Here is a 20598-nt window from a genome sequence, read left to right as displayed (position 1 = left end):
TTTATATTGTACCCTTCACTACAGTATTTGCAACCTGTTACATTTTTTTCACTGTGTAATCCTAAAGATCTTAATACCCCTGTCTGGATGTTACTGCTGGATTTAGATGCATTCATAGTTATCATGGTTAAAGTTCTAATATAGCTATAGTAAAAGCCTCATGAAAAACAAAGACAACATAGTGAAAACAAAACTGATTAAAATGGGAAGGCCGTAACTAGGTGATATAAGGAGGCATGTTAAAAACTACCATAGGTGATAGACAAAAGTATAGAATTTAGTATAGGAAATATGGTAGACCAGGAAGATGATTATAATGCAGAAGTGAAACAGGATTGCATGAGGTAAGCAGATCTGTTAGTATATGAATATAGACTTGGGAAAAGGAGCTCTCAGTCATAATCTGATTGAGGCTATTCAAGAAATAGTCTCAAAAGGGTAGATCACATGATAATGTTACATAAAGGAAGGCTGCAGGGTTAAATACAGGATGGAATGAGAGTAATAATCCATGGATGTAAGAAAAGGGAAAGGTGAGATGGAAAGATGTAGTGAAAGAAGAAAAGCAGGGAATGGAATTAAGAGAAAAGTAAGGAAAACCACTGTTCAGAGACACATTACTGAGATGTCAGCAAAACTGCTTTTCTGAGGAAGACCCTGATACATAATTTTAACAGCTGGCTACCAATTATTATTATTACACATTGTTTTACAACATTCAAAAGTGTATTAGACACTTCACAATACAAATAAATTAGATCCCTACCATGAAGTACTTACATTCTGATGTCAGATGATATCTGATAAAAAGAAGGGGAAAAGCAGTGGGAAAAAGCTGGTAAAAAAAACCAAGTGTTATGTTGATGTCTTTAAAATAAATACAAAATAAGAAAAATGATTTTGGTTCACTTATTGTAAGCATCATCTTATAGTCATTTCTTGTAGGCAGGAAAGAGGTCTGGAAGCGAAATTTCAGCCATGATGGAATAGTGTAATGGGAAAACAGTTCTGAGAGAGTGTTCTCTGCAAAGGTGACAGTGCAACAAAATTAAAGGATGGCTGTGGATCAAGGGGGACAAACAGGACATTCTGTTTGTCCAAAAAGGAAACTTTTACCCGATATACTAATACAGCTATACAAGTACAGTCACATATGGATATTCTTATTCCAATATAAGCATGGCTTTTTATAACTTAACTCCTTTGTCAGGCATTAAAACGAAACTTAAAAAAGCATTCTTATACCAGAATTCAAATAACTCCACTGGAAGAAGTGGTATTACCAGTGTATAATTAAGTCAGTTTATATTCACTTGGGCTATGCCAAATAATCTTTCACATGTACACAGGGCCAAGTTCTAAAATTTTCAGAATCACCAAAGCCAGGGATTGGCAACCTACAACTCTCAGGCCAGATCCAACCTAGGGAGCCATGTTTTCCAGCCTGTGGATCTAGGAGGCTTCAGCAATATATCGGTGGGAAGCTTTATCTGTGCCATGGTTGAGCAGTGGGGAGAAGCATCAGTGGCAGCAGCAGTAGCAGCTGGGTTGGAACTGCCAGCCTGCCTCAGACCCAAGCTGAGTGGTTTTGTCCCACTGATTATAAAACATTGCCAAGTGCTGACCTAAGTGACTTTGGAGCTCAGATGCCTGAGGCTTCTAAACCACTGGATTTTTTTTTGTCACATATGAAGACAGGGACAGAGATAGAACAATGAAAACAGGACAAGCATCATGGTGGAAAGGGAGGCATTAAAGGAAAAGTGAGAATCATAAAAGAGAGATGCGTTCCCATATGACTAGCCAAGGAGCTGATCAACTGTATTCTGCATGAATTGGAGGTGAATATTACTTAACATATTGGTAGTGGTTCTTTTGCATAAGTGCACTTTCCTGTTGTGGCTATTTTTAATTTACTTTAATAGTGCATGCCTCTTAAGCAGATGGGTCTACAGCAGTGATCTCCAAATGTCACTGATGCACAGACAACAAGACCGAGCAAAGAACACGTTGTAGGCAGCACCATACTTTGTTCTCAGCACCAACCTCAGTCTAAACTTTTCTAAATTTCTGTGTCTGTGAGTAAAATGAAAGGGTATGTTAATATGCTGTTGCCTATATGTTAATATGATAATATGTTGTTGCCTGCAGCAGTTGGGGGCCACAAGTCTAGAGTATTTTAACATTACTCATTTTGGAGTGGTTCACTAACAGTTTAAATAGAGTATAAATATGTACAGTAGGGGTTCTTCCCCTTCTAAACGTCATCAGTACAATAAGGCAACTTTGGTTCTTTGGTTTACAACTTTCACTGATTCATATCACTCATCCAATTATCAACTCTACATTAAATATATAACAGAAGATTGGCTCTACTTTTCCTATCAACGGCTGATTAAGACTCTATCCTGCAACGTCATCCACACAGATGAATTTCTCTTTTTGTTTGAGGCAGGTTTCCCTTGCTTTGTGCTGTACATGTGTTCCTGGAAAATGGTGCATAGCTCAAATTTGCATAAAGGAAACCTACTTTATAATTAAAAAAATAGGGATACATTCCAAGACCTCGACTGTACTAACCCCCAGACCCATTTCTACCACTTTTACAAGAGAATTTTGGTACTCACCAACAGCAGACAGGACACACAAGCACAGGGCACTATCATAATGGGGATGGCAACTACAGAAACACGTGTCACAGACAACAAGCAAGGAGCACAGATCCACACAGGAGACTATATTTTGGTGCGCATCACTCTCACAATGCACCGCACAAAGCAGTTGACTGCAAGTTTCCACCACACCGATCACTTAAGAGTGAATTTACCTTGCATATAACAAAATTTTGGTATAAAAAGGTCATCGCATAAGAGCGAATACACACATACAGAACCCGCATAAAGGGAGAGAAACATGTACTGGAGTCAAGGGGCACTGTAAAGATGATGGGCATCTGTGCATGACAATACAGAACCAGGACTGGGACTTTCTTTGACTAGCCTGACTTTTGTCATTATTTACCATTCTGCCAATCTCCGTGCCACTTGCAAATTCCATCAGAAGCAATTCTACAATTACTTTTAGATCATTGATGAAGATGTTGGATAATTTCAGATCTAGTACCAAACCCCAATAACCTACTGGGACCCCAGTAATAAAAACCCATACATTGATGATTCTCCATTGACAGTTCCTTTCTGAAACCTGTGGGCTAGCTAGTTCTTAATCCATTTAATGTGTTCTTTATTGAGATTTTATAATGCTAATTTTTAATCAGAATGCCAAGTATTACTAAAACAAATGCCTTAGAAAAGTCTATTACAGTCATCTTTATCAACCAAACTTGTAACCTCATCAAAAATGAGATTTGAGCTTGTTTCACAAGACCCAGTTTTGATAAAGTAATGTTAACTTGCATTAATTATATTCCCTTTCATTCATTCTTTATTAACTCAATCACAAATCATTAGTACTCTTCCAGACCTTTGGTGTCTCCTCAGTATTCAAACATTTATTAAAATTAGCATCAGTGAGCCACAGATCTTCTCAGCCAACTCTTTTAGGACCCATGAATGTAAAGTTATATGGGATAACTGAGGTAAAAATGAGTAAATAATTTTTAACATCCAGTTTAGATACTAACTGATTAAAAGGTAGTTCATCATCCTGATGAGGTATTAATATGCTATTTCAGTTCTTTCTAGGGACAATAGAAATATTTAAGAGCATAATCCCCTCCTACTTAAGCTAAAGAACTGGCTGTCTGAGCATGGAACATAAGAACATACAAAATGACATAGTGGGTCAGGTTAATGGTCCATCTAGTCCAGTATCCTGGCTGCACTTTTTCCTACAACTTTTATTTTATGCAGACCCAAGAGCAGATTGAGGATGGTGAAAAAGGCAATAAAGCAGAAATCTCACTACACACCCATCATTTGGTCTTCACTTTGGCAGTGAAGACCAAAGCTCTGGACAACAAACTAGTGACAAAAGTGGGGTGCAACTATGTCAAGGCATCCCACCTTGATCTGCCACTAGGCACTCCCATCTGTAGCCTCACAAAGCCCCAGGACTTTTTAGTCAACCTCTTCCTGGCATGGCCAAGCTCTCCATCTACCAAACCAGGAATGAGGTGCTGGCTAGAGAGAACCCAAGCAACTGTGAGACTATCTTCCTCTCCCTTGACCATGCACTTCTCCAAGCCAAGTTTCACTGAGTGATGTCCACAGGCTCCCTAGATACATGGAAGGGGCAGTGGGCACTAGCTGGAGTTCTCTGCTTGGTGTGCTCATTAGCACCCCAGCTATAAATAAAGAGGAGATGTGCATGGAAAAGGGACAGGAAAACTGCCCCACATTTGCCCAGGTTCCCCCCACCCAAGTCTTTTTCTTGGTCTGATAGATGGAGAGCTTGGCATGGGCCAGGAGGAGGTTGACAAATCATCCTGGAAGTTTGTGGGGTTACTGATGGAGTATGCACAATGGTAGATCCAGGGCAGGGTGCAGTGGTGTAATTGCACCCCCTGTACCTGTTTTCTCATGATGTGTCCCATGGAATTAGTTGTTAAACATTTAGTGGGCTCATTTCAGCCATTGGGGAAGGCTTGTAGTTCCTGGTGGGCCCAGGCCTACCAACAATATATAACAAGTAGGCCTGTCTCCAACAACGGCAAGTACTAAATGATCTACAGGGAGAGTATATAAATGGGGCATGTCTAGTATGATTCATCCCCTGTCATAACCACCCTGGCTGCAACCATCATAGGTTTGTGGGTGTCAGATGATATAGCCCCAATTGTTCTAATAACTACAAATGGTTCATCCTTTATTAATGTGTTTGATCCCTTTTTTTAACCTGGTTATACTACCTGCTGCCACAACCTCTTGCTGCAATGAGTTTCACAAGTTAACTGTGCACTGTGTAAAATTCTGCTTCCTCTTGTTAAATCTGCCTATTGATCATTCAGTCCTGTGGGTTCCCCCTAGTTCTTGAGATGGAGTTCTTGTGGTGGATCCAGAATTTTGAAAAGGGAAATACAGATGGTGAGGTGCATCGTCACATATAAAACAGTACACATTTTCCTCCAGTTAAAAATAAACTAGAAGCTTTCATAATATGCTGAGGTCCTAGATCTGTATTACTCAGTTTAAGCTTGAAGCAAAAACAAATATAACTTCATTGGAATGAGTTAAAACCAACCTACAGGGATGTAAAATGGGAGTTGCATTACCAAGAGCAGCTAACAGACAACTGAACTGCAGACCAAAGGATAGCTTGATTGGTGGAACATCAAGACCATTAAAAAGAAGAGAGGGTTGTTAACACCCATGAAATGAAGAGTTTAGAAGGGATCAGGTAGATGACAATGAGCCATGAAGTCAAGCAACTCCCTCAGCACTGCCTGACTAGGCATGCTGCTGCTAGGCAGTTAGTTTTAAACTCTGGGTGAAGCGGGAATCAAAGGGGCGGCGAGGTGCAAGTGCACCAGTGCACCACACCTGGATCTGCTTCTGTCTATTGAAGCACAGTCCAGATAAGCACTCTGCTCAGGAGAGGGGACTGACACCTCACTGAAGGGCTATCACAGAGTAGCCATCAAAACAACACACTGGAACTATCAACATTAAATGATTTCAAATGGCTAGTCCATACCCATAGAACCATGTATTTCCTGCACAGAAGACTATTGTGACTGGAAAATAGGACTGGAATCATCCAGCTGAGCCCATGGAAAAGAAGCAGAGAGACTGTACTTGAGGAGGAATGCTGCTCTGAGCAGGGGAGCCATTCATCAGTACATGTAGGAAGGTCTTGACTGACAGAGAGGGCAGAAAGGATTATACCTACATACTTCTATTTCCAGAGGGGTGAGATCAGACTAAGAATGGGGATTTTTTTCTGTTTGTCAAAGATCTGTAACTCTCAAGCACTTTGGAATACAGAGTATCTGTGGATAAGGAAGTCCCAAATTAAACTCTTCCTGCTCTTCTGCCATGTTTTTCCCCCCTAAGGGCTTCAGCTTCTGTGCAGAGATCTCATAGCATAGATGGAGTTTGGCGTGTTTCAGCAACTGGGGACTTGGAGGTCTTGGAATCTTATTTCAGAATCTAGCACAGCTGGGCAATTGTCCCCCAAAAAAGGTGTCAAACAAGAAGCTTGAATTTAAGCATATTCTCTGGAGTCCCAAAGCTAGAAACAGGGACCAGACTCTATTTAGATTTAAAAGGCTTGGAACCATATGGTACTACTAATGATGGGGTCTGAAGATAAGGGATGCATATGTATAGTATAGGGCCATAGTAGGTCATGAACCACTATAGGCATGTCTACACTGCACAAGCTAGCTCAAGTATGGGTAGCAGCTGAGCTGCAGTAGCCCACAATTCAGTGTGGGTTACAAAATTGCACAGAAAGGTGGGAAAATGCTCCAGGAGTTAGCTCACACTAATCTCCATGCAAATACAGCTAGACTACCCTCAGCACCCAAGCTAGATAGGTGTGTCTACATTACACTATTGTGACTATAGTGTGGATATGACCCAGTTTTCATTTAACCACCAAAGAATGACACACAGGTGCACTGTTTTGGTGTAGGTTACAAAGCACCTACTTTTAATTTTTTTTTCTAAAAGTCTCTGTACAAAATGGATGTAACTTGGTTCTGTTACATGAGATACCAGTGTTCTGTTCCTAGGTCTATATGCAACAACCTTGTGCAAGTTTGTAGATGTCTTATCTATAAAACAGAGGAATAATCAGCATTCCCCAGGGAAACAGTATGAAACACTGGCTCATAACACAGACTGGGAAGTGCATGGAAATAATTATCAAGTTGTGAAAGACCTGAGACTACAACCTATGACCTGTAGTCTTGCAGCTGAGCAGTGTCAGACAGCAGGACATTATGGGCATATCCAGATAAGGGTGGACATTTGTTTCCCCGGGGACAAGTAGCAGTGGCAAACCTTATGCTGCTGCTACATGTCTCCGGGGAACACTCATGCTATGCACACTCTGGTGTGTGGCATGTGACCCAAGATGGGGTAGGGGAGGCTGGGCCAGCAACTGTGCTGGCCCCAGCACCCTTGCCTGGGGTCCTGGCAGCCTCCCCAGGACTGCAGCCACAGCAGAAAGCTCTGTCCGTCCAGGCTCGGGTTTGGGGCGGCATATGCTGTCGCCACATGTGCCACCCCCCTTTTTTTTGGCACGGGTTTTTTTGACCCCAGGATCGCCCAGGGTCAAACCCCCCCCCCCCCCCCCCCCATCCACACCCCCGTGCTGCAAGGTAGCAGAGCGGTGAACACCTACATGTGCAGAGTGTGGCGCTGCACACGGCTCTGCAACACCATATACCACAAACATGTGCTCATCTGGACATGGCCTATATAGGGTGAATCTTTTCCTGGTTTTGTTTGCCCCAAAACCTTCAAGGACTGGAATTTTTTTGAGTGATCACAAAGCTACCTGTAGCAGAAAAGAAAATTAAATTACAGTCACAAGGGGCATCTTTACACGTGCTCCAGGGTGGGGCAGAGGAAGGGGGCACTTTAATTAGAGCATCTCTTGGAACTACTCTAATTAAAGCACCTGCAGCGCTTCATGTATTCAGTGTCCCACACTTCAAAATGGTGGTGGGGGCACTTTAACTAAAGTTCATTTAACAAGTTTTAGCTAAAACTCCCCCACCGCCATTTTGAAGTGCAAAGATGCTGAATACACATGACGCGGAGGCTGCTGGAGTGTGCTAATTAGCAGCAGACTCGATTAATCAAGTATGCTCTGATGTGTTAATTAGCAGGTGTCAGAGCAGGTGTCGGGCAAGTGTGTGGGTGCATTGGCAGTCCTTGCTCTGATATCAGCTTTCAGGAAGCAGACTAATAGAGTCGGCTACTCATATAATGGTGGCTCCTATGGTGGGGTAGGACTAGCACCTGGGCTGCTTGTGCACGCTTCTCCAAAAAGGGCAATTAAGTACCGATCCATGGGTCCCACTATTCAGAGCTCATTCCCAGAGAGGTTGCACCCTTCTGCACTGTCATTCCATGATCACCCAGCCACCTCATGCTACTGGCATGTAAGCTGCTCTTCTCTGTCCTGCTGCTGCCGTGGCCCCCTGCCAGCTCCAGGCTGCTTTCTGGTTTGACTTCTTATCCAACCATTTTCAAGTTAGTTCATTTCCTGGCCTTCCCTCTGCAGCCAACTCCCTGTCTGCTGCTCCATCTTCACAAACAGCTCTCTTGTCTTTGGCCTAATGCCCGCTGGATAGCACTGCCTTTTACAGTTCACTAGCCATCACACTGCCAGAGGGCCACTTAACAAGTTTTGGTGAGTTGCTGAGGGTTGCATACATAAACTGAATGGTGAAGATATAACTTTAACAAATTATAGATAAAAAACAAATCATATGCTAAAATTCAAACATCCTACTATAACATATTTTAATTTTATTTTAAAAAATAATGCTTGTCCTGATTTGTGTGCGTTTGAGAGGCTATTGCATAATAGCTCAGAATAAAGTCTCTCTCCCAAGGGAACCATAACAGCCAGCAGGGCACTCAGCCAAGGTAGGATGCCCCCACCTGCAGCAGAGCCCTGCCACTGCCCAGCCACCCCCCAAATCACAAGGAAGCTCCTGCCTTAGTCTGTACCCAGACATGCCCTTCAAGAGCCACCTGCACCTCACACCCACCTGCCCCCCAACCCTTCCCATTCACACTTGTCCCCACAGAGCATGGGAAAACCTAGCAGCCCCCTCCAGCCTACCTTGGTTCCCCACAAGATCATGCAGGCTGTGCCCACTCACAGCTCAGGGGTCCCCTTCACCCAGGAGGAGCTCCAGCCCCAAGGCACTGGGGGCAGCCTCATTTGGGCAGGTAGGATGAAAGCCACACTGGCTGTAAAAGGTTGCATGTGGCTGAGCTGGCTCACAGCGCTGCATGGGGCAAGGCCAGGACTGGGGCTTCACCTGCCAGGAGGTGCCAGGAAAGCTCTGCTGCCTCTGGGAACAGGTACGGAGCACCCACTGCATGGTTCTAGCAGCCGGGGCAGCTTCCACCAGCTCTTAGCTTCAGGCAGTCAGGGCAATGCTGACCCAGCCCAAGCGGGGATGCTGGAGCCTAAGCACAGCTTGCCCAGGGCCTGCTGCACAGAGTTGGGTGGGTTGAAGGGCGAGGTTGCTTTTGCCCAGCATCCCCTGTGGCACCAGCAGAGGCCAGAGCCCAAACCGCCGCCTGGGCTGCCCACCAGGGCTGTACGAAATTTCACAGGGTGTTTCGTTTCAATGCTGTTTTGACTCGTTTTGAGCTCAAAACAGCGAAGTCAAAACGAAAGGCTTTGAAACAGCCTCAAAACAAAATGAGGGCACTCAAAATGTTTCAAAAGTTTTGAAATGTTTTGAGTTTCGAAGCTGGGGTTGCCTGCAAGGAAACAGAAAGTAAGGAGAGAGAGGGGGAAGCGGGGGGAAGGGATGCTCTCATATTGACTGTATAGCTGGCCAGTGACTGTGATCCTCCCCTGAGGTCCCTTCCAATCCCAGTGCTCTGGGGGAGGGATGGAAAAACAGCTGCGCCTTAACACACACACAGTCACACGTCATGAGTTTTGCTTGTCAGCAGCTTGAGGTGCAGTTTCACAGAAACCCCCTGCACCTATCTCCTTGAAACCTGGCAGGCTTCGTGGCCTCAGCAGGGGCTAGCATGCCTGCAGTTTTGACCCTGCTGTGCCTTAACACACACACGACACAAGTTTCGCTTTCAAGACTTAGGTGCAGGGGTTTCTGGGAAACTGCACCTCAATCTCCTTGAAATGTGGCAGGCTTCATGGCCTCAAAAGGGGCTAGCATCCATGCAAGTTTCATCTGAATCAGGCAAGAAATGACAAAGTTATTGGCAGTTTTGTGCTTCCTCATTATAGTCTATGGGCAAAACATCAAAACAGTGTCAAAACAGTGAAACGGTTTCAATGAAATGAATCAAAACAGTGCCTTTGAAACTAAACAAAACTTGAAGCAAAACACTGTCCCATCAAAACAGCAAAACATAAGTCTAAACAAAACAGTGTTGTTTCACACAGCCGTATTGCCCACCCGTGGGCTAAACAGAATCAATTGTTGAACCAGATATGGTCCATGAGCCATATTCTGCGCACACCTGGCCTAGATCCTTTCCCTAAGGTTTGCTCTGTGAGGAGAAAGTACACCCAAGACTGAACTAACAAGTTCACTAAAATACATTCAGTAGCTACTACAGGCTACAGCACATTGGAAGACACAACTCCAACATGCACCCCCTTTTAATTTTTTTGTAAAACTCATTACTGACATTTTTGAAAAGTGTGAATTTTCTGATAGACTAGAATGGCTATACCAAAAGGAAAAGCTATTCAAAGACAATTTTTATCATTTTGGAGAATTAGTCTCATAAAGACACTCAGCAAAGCGAGCTAGATTTGTATTCCAGACCGATCTACTGCTCTTTAACCATACATCATCTCTCCATCAGAAAGTATTATATGGCCCTACTGGTATAGTGTCTGAGGACCTACCTACGCATATCAGCAGAGAGTCATCAGAATTTCTGAGGTATCAGGAATCAGCTGTGAGATATGGAATGTAATGAGTTAGCTGCATTCATTAGACAAAAATCTACTGAATTTAAATCCTCCAAGGAAACAAAATCTTTTATTAAAGCAAAATGGTAAAAGTCTTAGCAAACCAGCAATATCATGACTTACAGAGAATAGTCACTTTTTTGTCAGCTTTTCTACCAGTTTGATATTATATGCCCTTTTCTTTCATCCCTTTGAAATCTTTGCAAATTATAGATGATATTTGAAATGACAGATAAGGTATTCCAAAATGTTAGTTTAATTTACCATTCAGGATTGCCCTGTGAATACCTGCTAATGAAGGTCTCAATTAGGGTAGGGCAACTTGTTTTGACTGCTTTCAAGCCCACTCAGCACTGTGGGTTTGAAACTTCATGACCAAGTTGACATTCCACTTACCAGAGATTATAAAATAGAAGCATAAGGAGGCAGAAAGAAAAATTCTAATGAAAAAAAAATACATACTGTATTTTTCATATAGAAAACCCCTATGCAATAGCCTTAAATTTAGTAGGGTTGGGGGAGATGGGTCAAACCCTTACAGAGACCGCAGGCTTTCCTTTGGCTAGAAAAAACAATTTATAATTCAACTGTCCTCCAAAGATCCTTCACTTTAAATTATAGGGTAAAAAGGTCCATTAACTCAAACTAGCTCTATGAATCATAGGAACCAAAAATATAGCTTGTGGAGTTCACAAAACCTCGACTCTTACATCCTTGGTCTCTGTGCAGTTCATCGTTCACAATGAAGTCTATACCTGCCAACATCTTCATTAAAAACCAGTAGATTGCAAATACACCTACATGAACTTAAACTTGAAAAAATAATAATCTGTATATCTTTGCATATGGATTCAGACAGTTAGAGGGAGAGAAAGAGAAAGGGGGAATGGAGAGACACCCAATATTTCAGTTCTTCTCTCCTCAACAGCATTTAATTCTCTGTCTGTTTCCTCTCCTCTTAGAAGTCCAGAGGATCTTCAAATACATTACTATTGACCGATAAATACATTACTGCTGTCTCTTCTAGAACACTAACCATGTTGTAATAAACAGTCCCTTCTGAGGAAATCAGGCAGGAACATGTTAGCTGTACTACATCTTTCAATTCTGTTTAATAATCCTGTGGGAAAATGTAGCTAATGTCCTATAATGTTTCCCTGCAACCATTTCTTCTCATGCAAGGATTTTTTTTCAAGTCGGCCTATGCTGATATTCAGGAATATGTCCAAGTTGCTGCTGTCCCTAATATGCAGCAATCCATCATCAGAAAGAGAGAGAGACAGCAATGCCCCTTTCTCAGCTGTCTAAGGATCATCCCCCTTTTCAGCTGTGCCACCCCCTTTTCATCTTCTCAGGGAAGGGCACACGGCTGAAGAACAGGTCCTCTTGAGGGTCATCAACAGCTGATACAATTTTAAAAGTTTTCTAATTTGTGCTTCAGGATGGAGCCAGCCACATTGGGTTCAAGAGAGGTGATGCTGAAGAAGTAGGTCACACTGTTAAGCTGTTGTTTTTCATGCAATATATACTGCTGCTACCTCTTCTGAATAGATAGCTAAAAAGACATTTAAAAGATGAGAGAGAAAAAAACTGATAATGTGCACATTCCAAAATGAAGTGAAGGTTGCATTGGTGGTATATCAGTAAGCAGAGCCAAAATTGCAAGCTGTTGAACAGGATCTGATTCCTGGCCAATATAGCTGGAGATTCCAATTGTTTCCACTCCTTCTGAAGTGAAATGAAAACTATCACTGTAGCTTCCACTTAGTGACTAACAAACATGTCCAATTTTTTCTTTTCTTCTTATAAAGTTTCACAGCTCAGAAAAATCCACTTCCATTCTGTTCTTTGTAAAAGAATGAAAGCTTCTTGCTCTCCGCTGATACCTTCTGCAAGAAAATCTGTGGGAGCCAAAACAGTTTGTTTCATGGGCCAGGGACGGAAGTAACATATAAACGGATTTACGTTATTAGAAACTGGTTTAAACTTGTAACAGAACAGAAGCTCACTGCACATAAACCAGCTTCAGAATGACTGAAACTGGTTTAAGATAAACCTGGTTAAATGTAGTATCAGACTTAACTGATTTGGGTCAAACCGGTTTATGAAACTTCTGTCCCAGACCCCTTCCTTGTTCAAGTTAAAACACAGTCTCCTAGTATCCCAGCATGCTTTTTAGCCCTGGGTTGGGCTGTGCTGTCCGCTCCAGGGAGCACGGCTGGCCCTGCCCCTCTGCTCCCTGGCTCCATTGAGCAGTGCCTTCAACCAGAATTTTACCTGTTGTGAAGACAGTTGCAGACAAAAAAAAGAATAATGTTAGCTTTATGTCAGCTTTTCTCAAGGGCTTGGTATGGAAAGAAGAGTAATGGACATCCTTCTCTCCTCCAAACCCTCCTCACCTGCTTCTCAGCATCACATTTCCATAGAAGGTGCCCAGAAGAGCCTGAAGCTAGAAGCAGCTTGTTCCATGAAGGAAGCTGACCTCTTCTCCCATGCAAGGGATGAGTTGATCCCTTCAGGCATTTTACTGGGATGCAGACCCATTGTTAAGGCTACAATTATTTGTACGTTTCACTAAAGTGGTGCAGAAAAAGACTAAACTACACAGAAACAGCTAAACCATACCCTTACCCAGAGCATTTCCTCCATGGGTAGGGCATCTCCCATGAGGGAGTCATTTGGAGGGTTGGCACCTCCATCCATCCCTGTAGGCTAACTTCTTTGGCTAAACTACAGCTCCCATGATCCTGCCCATTCTACCCTCTGAATGGCACATGCCTCCTAAATCAAAATTGTAGCCTTACCCATGTTCTTTGTTTGGAGCATATATAGAAAGCCAAGGGTACCTCTTATCTTGAAGGATATCTTCAGCCCTTTAGATTCCTAAATACAAAGCTCAGCTGGAGCCAACATACAGGTGTATCTACAAGATATCTTGATGAAATAACACGTACAGCTCATGTGGCATCATGACAGCACATAAAAGATCATTCAAAAAATGCTGTAAGAAAAGTGTATGTGTGTGGGGGGGTTTCTATAGCTCTTTATCTGAAAAGAAAATGAAGTAATGAAACTGTTTCTTCTGCGGACATTTTGAAATACTGTAGTGATGGTCAGTATATTTCTGTGAAGGGGAAGGTGGTGGTAGTGATAGCCATGAGTAGAGGAAGTCCAAGAGATTCACAACAAGATGTTTTCTATGCCAGGAATTTGATTTTTAATAAGCTTTGTTCTGTATGATTCCTCAAACTATTCCCTGTGCTTCACTCAGGGCTTTTCTTTTCTTTATGCCTTTGGGGCATATCAGCCAAGAATCTGGATGGTAAGGCTTGTGTGCTATGGGGTTCAGTTGTCTCTGGAACACACTGTTCTGTATAAAGCCTGTGCCATGGTGACTTTCTGCATGCCTACATCTATAGACTCCATGGGATTAAGTTGGGTTTAGCTTGGGTCGAGTTCCTTAGCTCATGTGACCCACAGTCCATGTTCAAAACTGATCTCCCAACAGCCTTGGCTGTTTGTGTAGCACCCCCTCCCCCCCCCCCCCCGCACTCCTACAAGCCCTATGAGACATCCCTAGCTCTGCTTTTTGTTGTCTATGGAGGCTCTCAAGTAACTTGTTCCCCTGTACCTTTGTTGTTCCCCTATACCTTTGTCCTGGGCCCAGGAGGTCTCTCTCAGGGGTCAAAGGCTAACAAGTGATCACAGGCAGAAGCAGGGTCTATAGAGGAGTCCTCAGTCTAAGTGCCACTGACTTTCCAAAATCCAAAAGGGTATTCATGGGGGCAGGGCCTCCCACTCATCCTGTGAAGCAACCAGGGAAAGGACTGTTTACACAACAGCAATTGCCTGTGGTGATCAGGCTCCAGTGTGCCCTACAATTCCTGGTACAGATAGGTTGTAATCCCTAGAGAGCAATTAAAAGATTCCTGTTAATTCTCTAGCTATTACACTAGACACTAAAAAGTTGTATCTAGAGCTGCTGTCTCAGCACAGTTTCCATCCTCCTGCTGCCCTGATGAGACATGGCTAGATTTTTTTTCCCCCCTGCACCCCTCCATCAGAGAATCTGGCTGGAGAGATTGTATTATCCCTAAAAAAACCCCCAAAAAACAAAGATGTATAAGCTTTCATAAGCAACAGCTTACTTTTCCGTGTGTGAGGACCAAGTGAGGCAGTGCACTGGAAACAGAACTAGTGCCATCATCAGGGCTAATGTTCATGACTATGCCAACTGTGCCCCCCTCATCATCACTGGAGCCACCAGCACTGATTATAACACCTGGGTTCATTCAGCCACTCCTCTACCAACCGCTTCCCTGTCCTTTGTACTTAAATCACTCTTTCTAGCTAAATACCTTACAAGTCCTTTCATAGCATCTGACAAAATAAGCTGTTACTTATGAAGATTTAGGCATATCTGAATTAATTTGTCTCCAAAGTGCAACCCTACCCTGCCTTCTGCCTGACTTCAGGATTAACCTGACTAACTCCCTCTCTCTGAAAAACCTGACAGTATGCCCCACTTCTGAAAGCAAGCTGGGAGGAACCCAGTGCAGAGGTTTTCTGAGGTTTACATAACCCATGCAACCCAAGCCTTTTGGTCTGCCACATCTCCTGGATCTGAAGATTCTCCCTCAACCCATGCTCTTCAGAATCATGAGAATAACTGCATTTTTGGTTCATTTTTGGCAATTTCAAAAAAAATTAAAAGAAAATGGTTTCTGGTTGAGCAAAAATATTGCTTTAGCTTTTGAGGTTTCTTTAAGTATGTTTTCTGCCCCACCAGGGTTTTTGCTGTCACAGTAATGATCCCTGTTTTCAGCATACTTGAAAACAGCCATGGGGAATGCCTGAGATTGGTTTCCCTGCAACACTTCCCAGTTTGGGGCATGCAAGTGGGAGTGGGTAGGCAGGGTATGCTCAAGAGCACCCACCCAGAATGTCAGGACATGGCACTAACATGCTTGGGGAGGTTGATCAATCTGCCCAAGTTTAAACAGGAAGTCTCTGGTGCGGCAAGAGAGCAGAGGCAGAAAATCCCTAGGTAAATTCCCTAGCCATTGAACCAAGTTAGTTTATCCGATAACTTGCACCAGGAAGCTTCTGAAAGAGGTAGAACAGAAACCTGCTCTGTATGTCATACCTAAACCACATTTACTCAGGCCTACTGCCTTTTAAATCAAATGCACCAATGGTGCACTAATGGGTGCTTATTCCCCTTTGTGAATCCTACGCCACACACTTCTCCCAAACCCAGAAAAAGAATTCAAGAATCCTCATCTTCAGTAGTTGATGACTATTTAGCAGATAATTGAGGAACTCATTGGCAAAGCATGAGTCATGCCCATCTCCACCCACAGAGTGAACACCACCATTTATTCTATCAGCTCTAGTGGCAGCTCTGCACTAGGGGTCTGAAAGGTCAAGGTTCAAGCTGTGCTGAAAACCCATGCGGAAAGTTATTATGGTTTTACATGACAGAATATATTCCTCCAAGTTTGTTTTTGAAAACTGATTTAATATATAAAGTGAGAAAATATCCTTCCAACAGGTTTAAGAATCAGAAACCACTGCAATCTGTCAATTATGGAAAAACATGCATTCCACAATCCTGGCATTCTACATTTCAGTCGTTTGTCACACATTTCAATTGTCTGTTTTGAATGTTGGCAAGTCTGAAAGCTGAAACGTATAATGGATGGATCTATGCGAAGTGTCAAGGAATTCAGGATGGGCATCAGGGCTGTTGTCATGTAGGTTACTCATCAGGAGCCATTCTTACCCCAAGTTAATATTGACCCTAGCATGGTGCCAGAGAGTACTGCACTGCAGGAGGAGAATGCTGTGATACAGCAGGGACATGTTATACAATGAACATAGTATAGTAGGACTAGGCTGCCTCTGATGTCATCTTGCAAATGAGTTACAAAACCAAAATCTCTATGCACCAGTTACGGCTAAGAAAGATCCTGTGCCATGTTCCTTACTGCATGCATCCCAAAACATTCTGTTCTGACCAGACTCAGGCGGGTACAATTACACTTTACCCATCTAAACATCTCCCCAGGGGTTCAGTTAGATATTGGGTCATTCAGTGCCACTTCCACTTGTACCAACTTGTTAAGTACCTGCAATATATCACGTGTGTGTACATCAGTGGCCAGTAAAAGGATCCCTTTAAAACTCTGTGAAGTTTATAAACTACTAGCCAATTGCCCTTCAAGAATGACACAGGTGGAGATGGAGCCCTGTGCACCCCCCACCTCACCCAGGCCCGCTCCTCACTTCCCTCCTGCTCCTTGGGGTCTGAGCCCACTCCCCCACTTCCCGCTGCAGTGGCAGGGGGAGGAGTGGGCCTGGGCCCAATGTTGGGGAGGACTGGGCCCGAGCTGGGGGGAGAAGCTAGGCTGCCGTGGCAGGGGCAGGGAGCAGTGGGCCTGGGCCAACCCGGCAGCAGTGGGGGGACAGGAGGGGATAAGGGAGAAGGCTCACTGCTCCCCTCCCCTGGTCACTGCCATGTCAGGCCGGGCCTGCTTCTCCACCCCTGCAAGCCCGATCCTCCCCCACAACCCCAGGCTTGGGCCCACTCCTCCCCTCCCTGCACCGCTGCCGCATCAGTCTAGGCCTGCTTCAGCCACCCCCCCTGCCAAGGTGAGCACGTTCCTCTCCCCACCCCCCCCATGTCAGGCCTGGGCCCACTCCCACCCTTCCACTTGGGGTCCGGGACCGCTCCCCCGTTCCCTGCCACAGCAGCAGGGGGAGGGCAACAGTGTGTGCAGGCCCCCTTCTCACTTGCCTGCCGCGACAGCAGGGCCCACTACCCATCTATGCCGGGGCTGGGGCCACTGCCCGCCCCTGCCACTTGGGGTCCGGACCCACTCTACACTGTAGCACTGCCAGCTCCAAGGAGCAGGGGTGGGGGGCGAAAACAGCTCCTTCCCCCTCCGCATCAGGCCCGCTTCTCATCCCACAGCTGCTGTGTTGGCCTTGAAGGCGGCAACGACAGAAGTGGGGAGGGGCAGGCTGAGGCCAGCACTGATGGCCTTGCCCCACTGCGTCCCAACCCCACTCCCCACCACCGCCATTACCTCCAAGGAGCAAGTGGGGGGGCCAGGCCAGCTCCAATGACTTCGCCCACCCTCCCCATTCTGTCCCCACTGTTACTACCGCCTCCAGGGAGTGGCCGGGGGGAGCAAGGCCAGCTGCTTCCACCCCCCGCTTCGTCCCCTGTGTCCCTACCCTTGTGCCACCTGTCCAAATGCTTCTTCACACTCCAATTGGCAATTTGTCAGCCAATCAGAGCACAAATAAAACATTACAGACAGATAGACAGACAGACTTAGACTTTTTTAGTATTAGAATGTTTAGGTCTCTTGGGGATGTAAAGGTACTTAGATAGATCATGACACTAAGCTGGTATAAAGAAATGCTATCTTTCCTCCACCATTTTATGACTGATACTTTCCTGACGTGAGTGCAGATATTATTCCTCCAGGGTATCTTCAGCTCCCATATACCGTACTGCTGAGCAGCATGTAGGAAAGTGTAATCCATTTTCATGTATATTTCCTACAGATACAGCTTCTTGTTTTCATTTCTGAATTCGCATATATTTGATGCTACTGCAGATTAGAGCTATCTGTAGAAGAAAAAAAAAATGTATTTCAAGTGACTGACTGCCAGCACAATAAAGTATGTCTTGTTCCCACGAACACAATCCTTCTTTCCTAAAACAGGCCACATGAGACAATACTCAAAGGGGTGACTTAGTAATCAGACCATCAAACTTAATCTTTTTTTTTTGTTTTTTTAGGCAACTGTTGATCCTCTGGATCATGGTGTATGTATGTATAAGAGGCCTAGTCAGGTGCCCAATGTATCTGCTTGTGGCTGACAAGCCCAGTTTGAGAGCGACACAGCTTGTTACAAGTTTCACAGATCCACATGCTGTCTGAGTTGGAGTCCAAATTTACAGCATGCTGCTTCCTTCTTTTTCACTTTGCTTCCATCCTTTGGATCAGAGCTGCTTCATGTCAAGCTGCACCCAGTGCCAGAGGTTCCCTCCAGATTGGATGGGATTCATTGCGCTCCTCCCAGCTTTCTACATTGATTTTGAACAACTTCATATCATTTTTGCACACATCGCGGTATAACCATAAAGAGTGGCCCTGCTTTCTAGAGCCATCTCGAATCTTGCTGTATGAAATATTCTTGGGGATACGATCTCCCATTCTCCTGACATGGCTGAGCCATTGCTGCCTCTTCTTCTGGATAGTGGTTTCCAAGTGTATCAGTCCTGCACACTCTAGTGCCTCTGTGTTTGGCATTTTGTCTTCTCACTTTATTTTCAGGACCTTTTGCAGGCATCTCATGTGGAAGTTGTTCGGTCTCCTGATGTGCCTAGCATGTCTAGTCTATGTTTCTGAACCATAAAGCAGGCAAGTCTCATAGATCCATATCTTCACCTTAGTTGATAGTTGGTTGTTGTTCCATGAACATTTCTGTAATAGCTCATAATTCTTAGCTGCTTTTCCAATTCTGTTAGTTCAGTCTGAAGGTCAAGATTCCTGCTGATCGTAGAACCCAAGTAGCAAAACCTGTCAATGACACCTAGAGATTTACCCGCCAGAGTGATGTCAGGCACTGGTTCTTCTACCCCTTGGTACATCATTACAGTCTTCTTGTCAACCTGAAGCTCTTGCATGATGAAGAAAATCTGCCCAAGAGATTTTGCAGAGAAGATTCACTGTGGGCAACAAAAGCCACATCATTCACAAACAGAAAGTCTCTCAGAACTAGCTCTTTCACCTTGGTTTTCGCTCTAAACCTTACAATGTTGAACAAGCCTCCATCTAGTCTGGTTTGAACATAAATGCCATCATTGTTGTCCTTGAATGCATAAAGAAGCAGAAATGAAAAATAGATGTTAAAGAGCATGGGGCCTAAGATATACACTCCTGTTCCACCCTGTTGTTGATGGCAGTTATTTGATTCTTTGTTTTCATACACTACTGGCCACCTTCATACCTTGATGTAGTGAGCAAATAATGTTCAACAGTTTGGGAGGACAACTCAGTTGATTTAGACTTGCTGGGCATGTCTACACAAGGTGTTACATCACCGTAGCAATGCACTACGGTGACATAGTGTCAGTGGGCACAAACCGTGATGCCACAGCTACATCGCCGTAGCAATCTGCTCCCTCATTATAGTGCTAAAAATAAATGTGCGCTGTCAGCATGGCACAGTAAGGGCTGTTACTATTCTGTCATTTAGTACTTCCTTTTAGAATGACGGCGCAGTAGCAATGGTGCCATAGAGGTATGTGTAGACATGCCCGCTGAAAACAAATTTCTGGTAAGATTAGTTGGCCTTCCATGTACAAAGCAGGGAAATGAGTTCCCATAAAAAGTTACTGTGTTGGAATCCCTGGAACAAGAGCTTAAAAAATAAAGTCCCCTCTCTCCTGCAGGTATGTCAGCGATCCCACAGCACTAATATTGTGCCGAGATTCTAACACTTCCTTCTTCTCACTGCTATGCCACATAATTTAGTTGTCACTCTCACATCCCAGAGGAAACTATGTTCAGCTGGAAGGAGCTGGGGAGGTGAAGAGATTGTTCTGTATGCATCATTTGAAAAGAGTCCTTTGGGATCAAATAAACTACACCAATCACTTATCACACCTTGTTACCTCCACAGCTGAACCCCACACACAGTCCTTTTCTGGCAATCCAGTGACTTTCTAGAAGTAGTTGAATAGTTCCCTGATTTCAGCAGTTAAAATTCTTTGCCTGCTTTTGTGTTGTGCAAGTAGGTGTCTCCCCTGGCCTCCATTTTTGAATTTCATGCATAAATACAAGGGAGCCTGAACTCTGGATACGTGCTGTTGCATCTGACAGGCGAATTGACCCATTTTTATTAATTGGTTGTGACTTGCACATAAAAGATCACCTCTCTCATAAGTAGCTTTTAATGAATCTA

This window comes from Alligator mississippiensis, chromosome 1, assembly GCF_030867095.1.
Source record: "Alligator mississippiensis isolate rAllMis1 chromosome 1, rAllMis1, whole genome shotgun sequence".
Classification (NCBI taxonomy): Eukaryota; Metazoa; Chordata; order Crocodylia; family Alligatoridae; genus Alligator; species Alligator mississippiensis.
The sequence above is the reverse complement of the archived record's forward strand: the minus strand, read 5'-3'. Positions refer to the sequence as shown.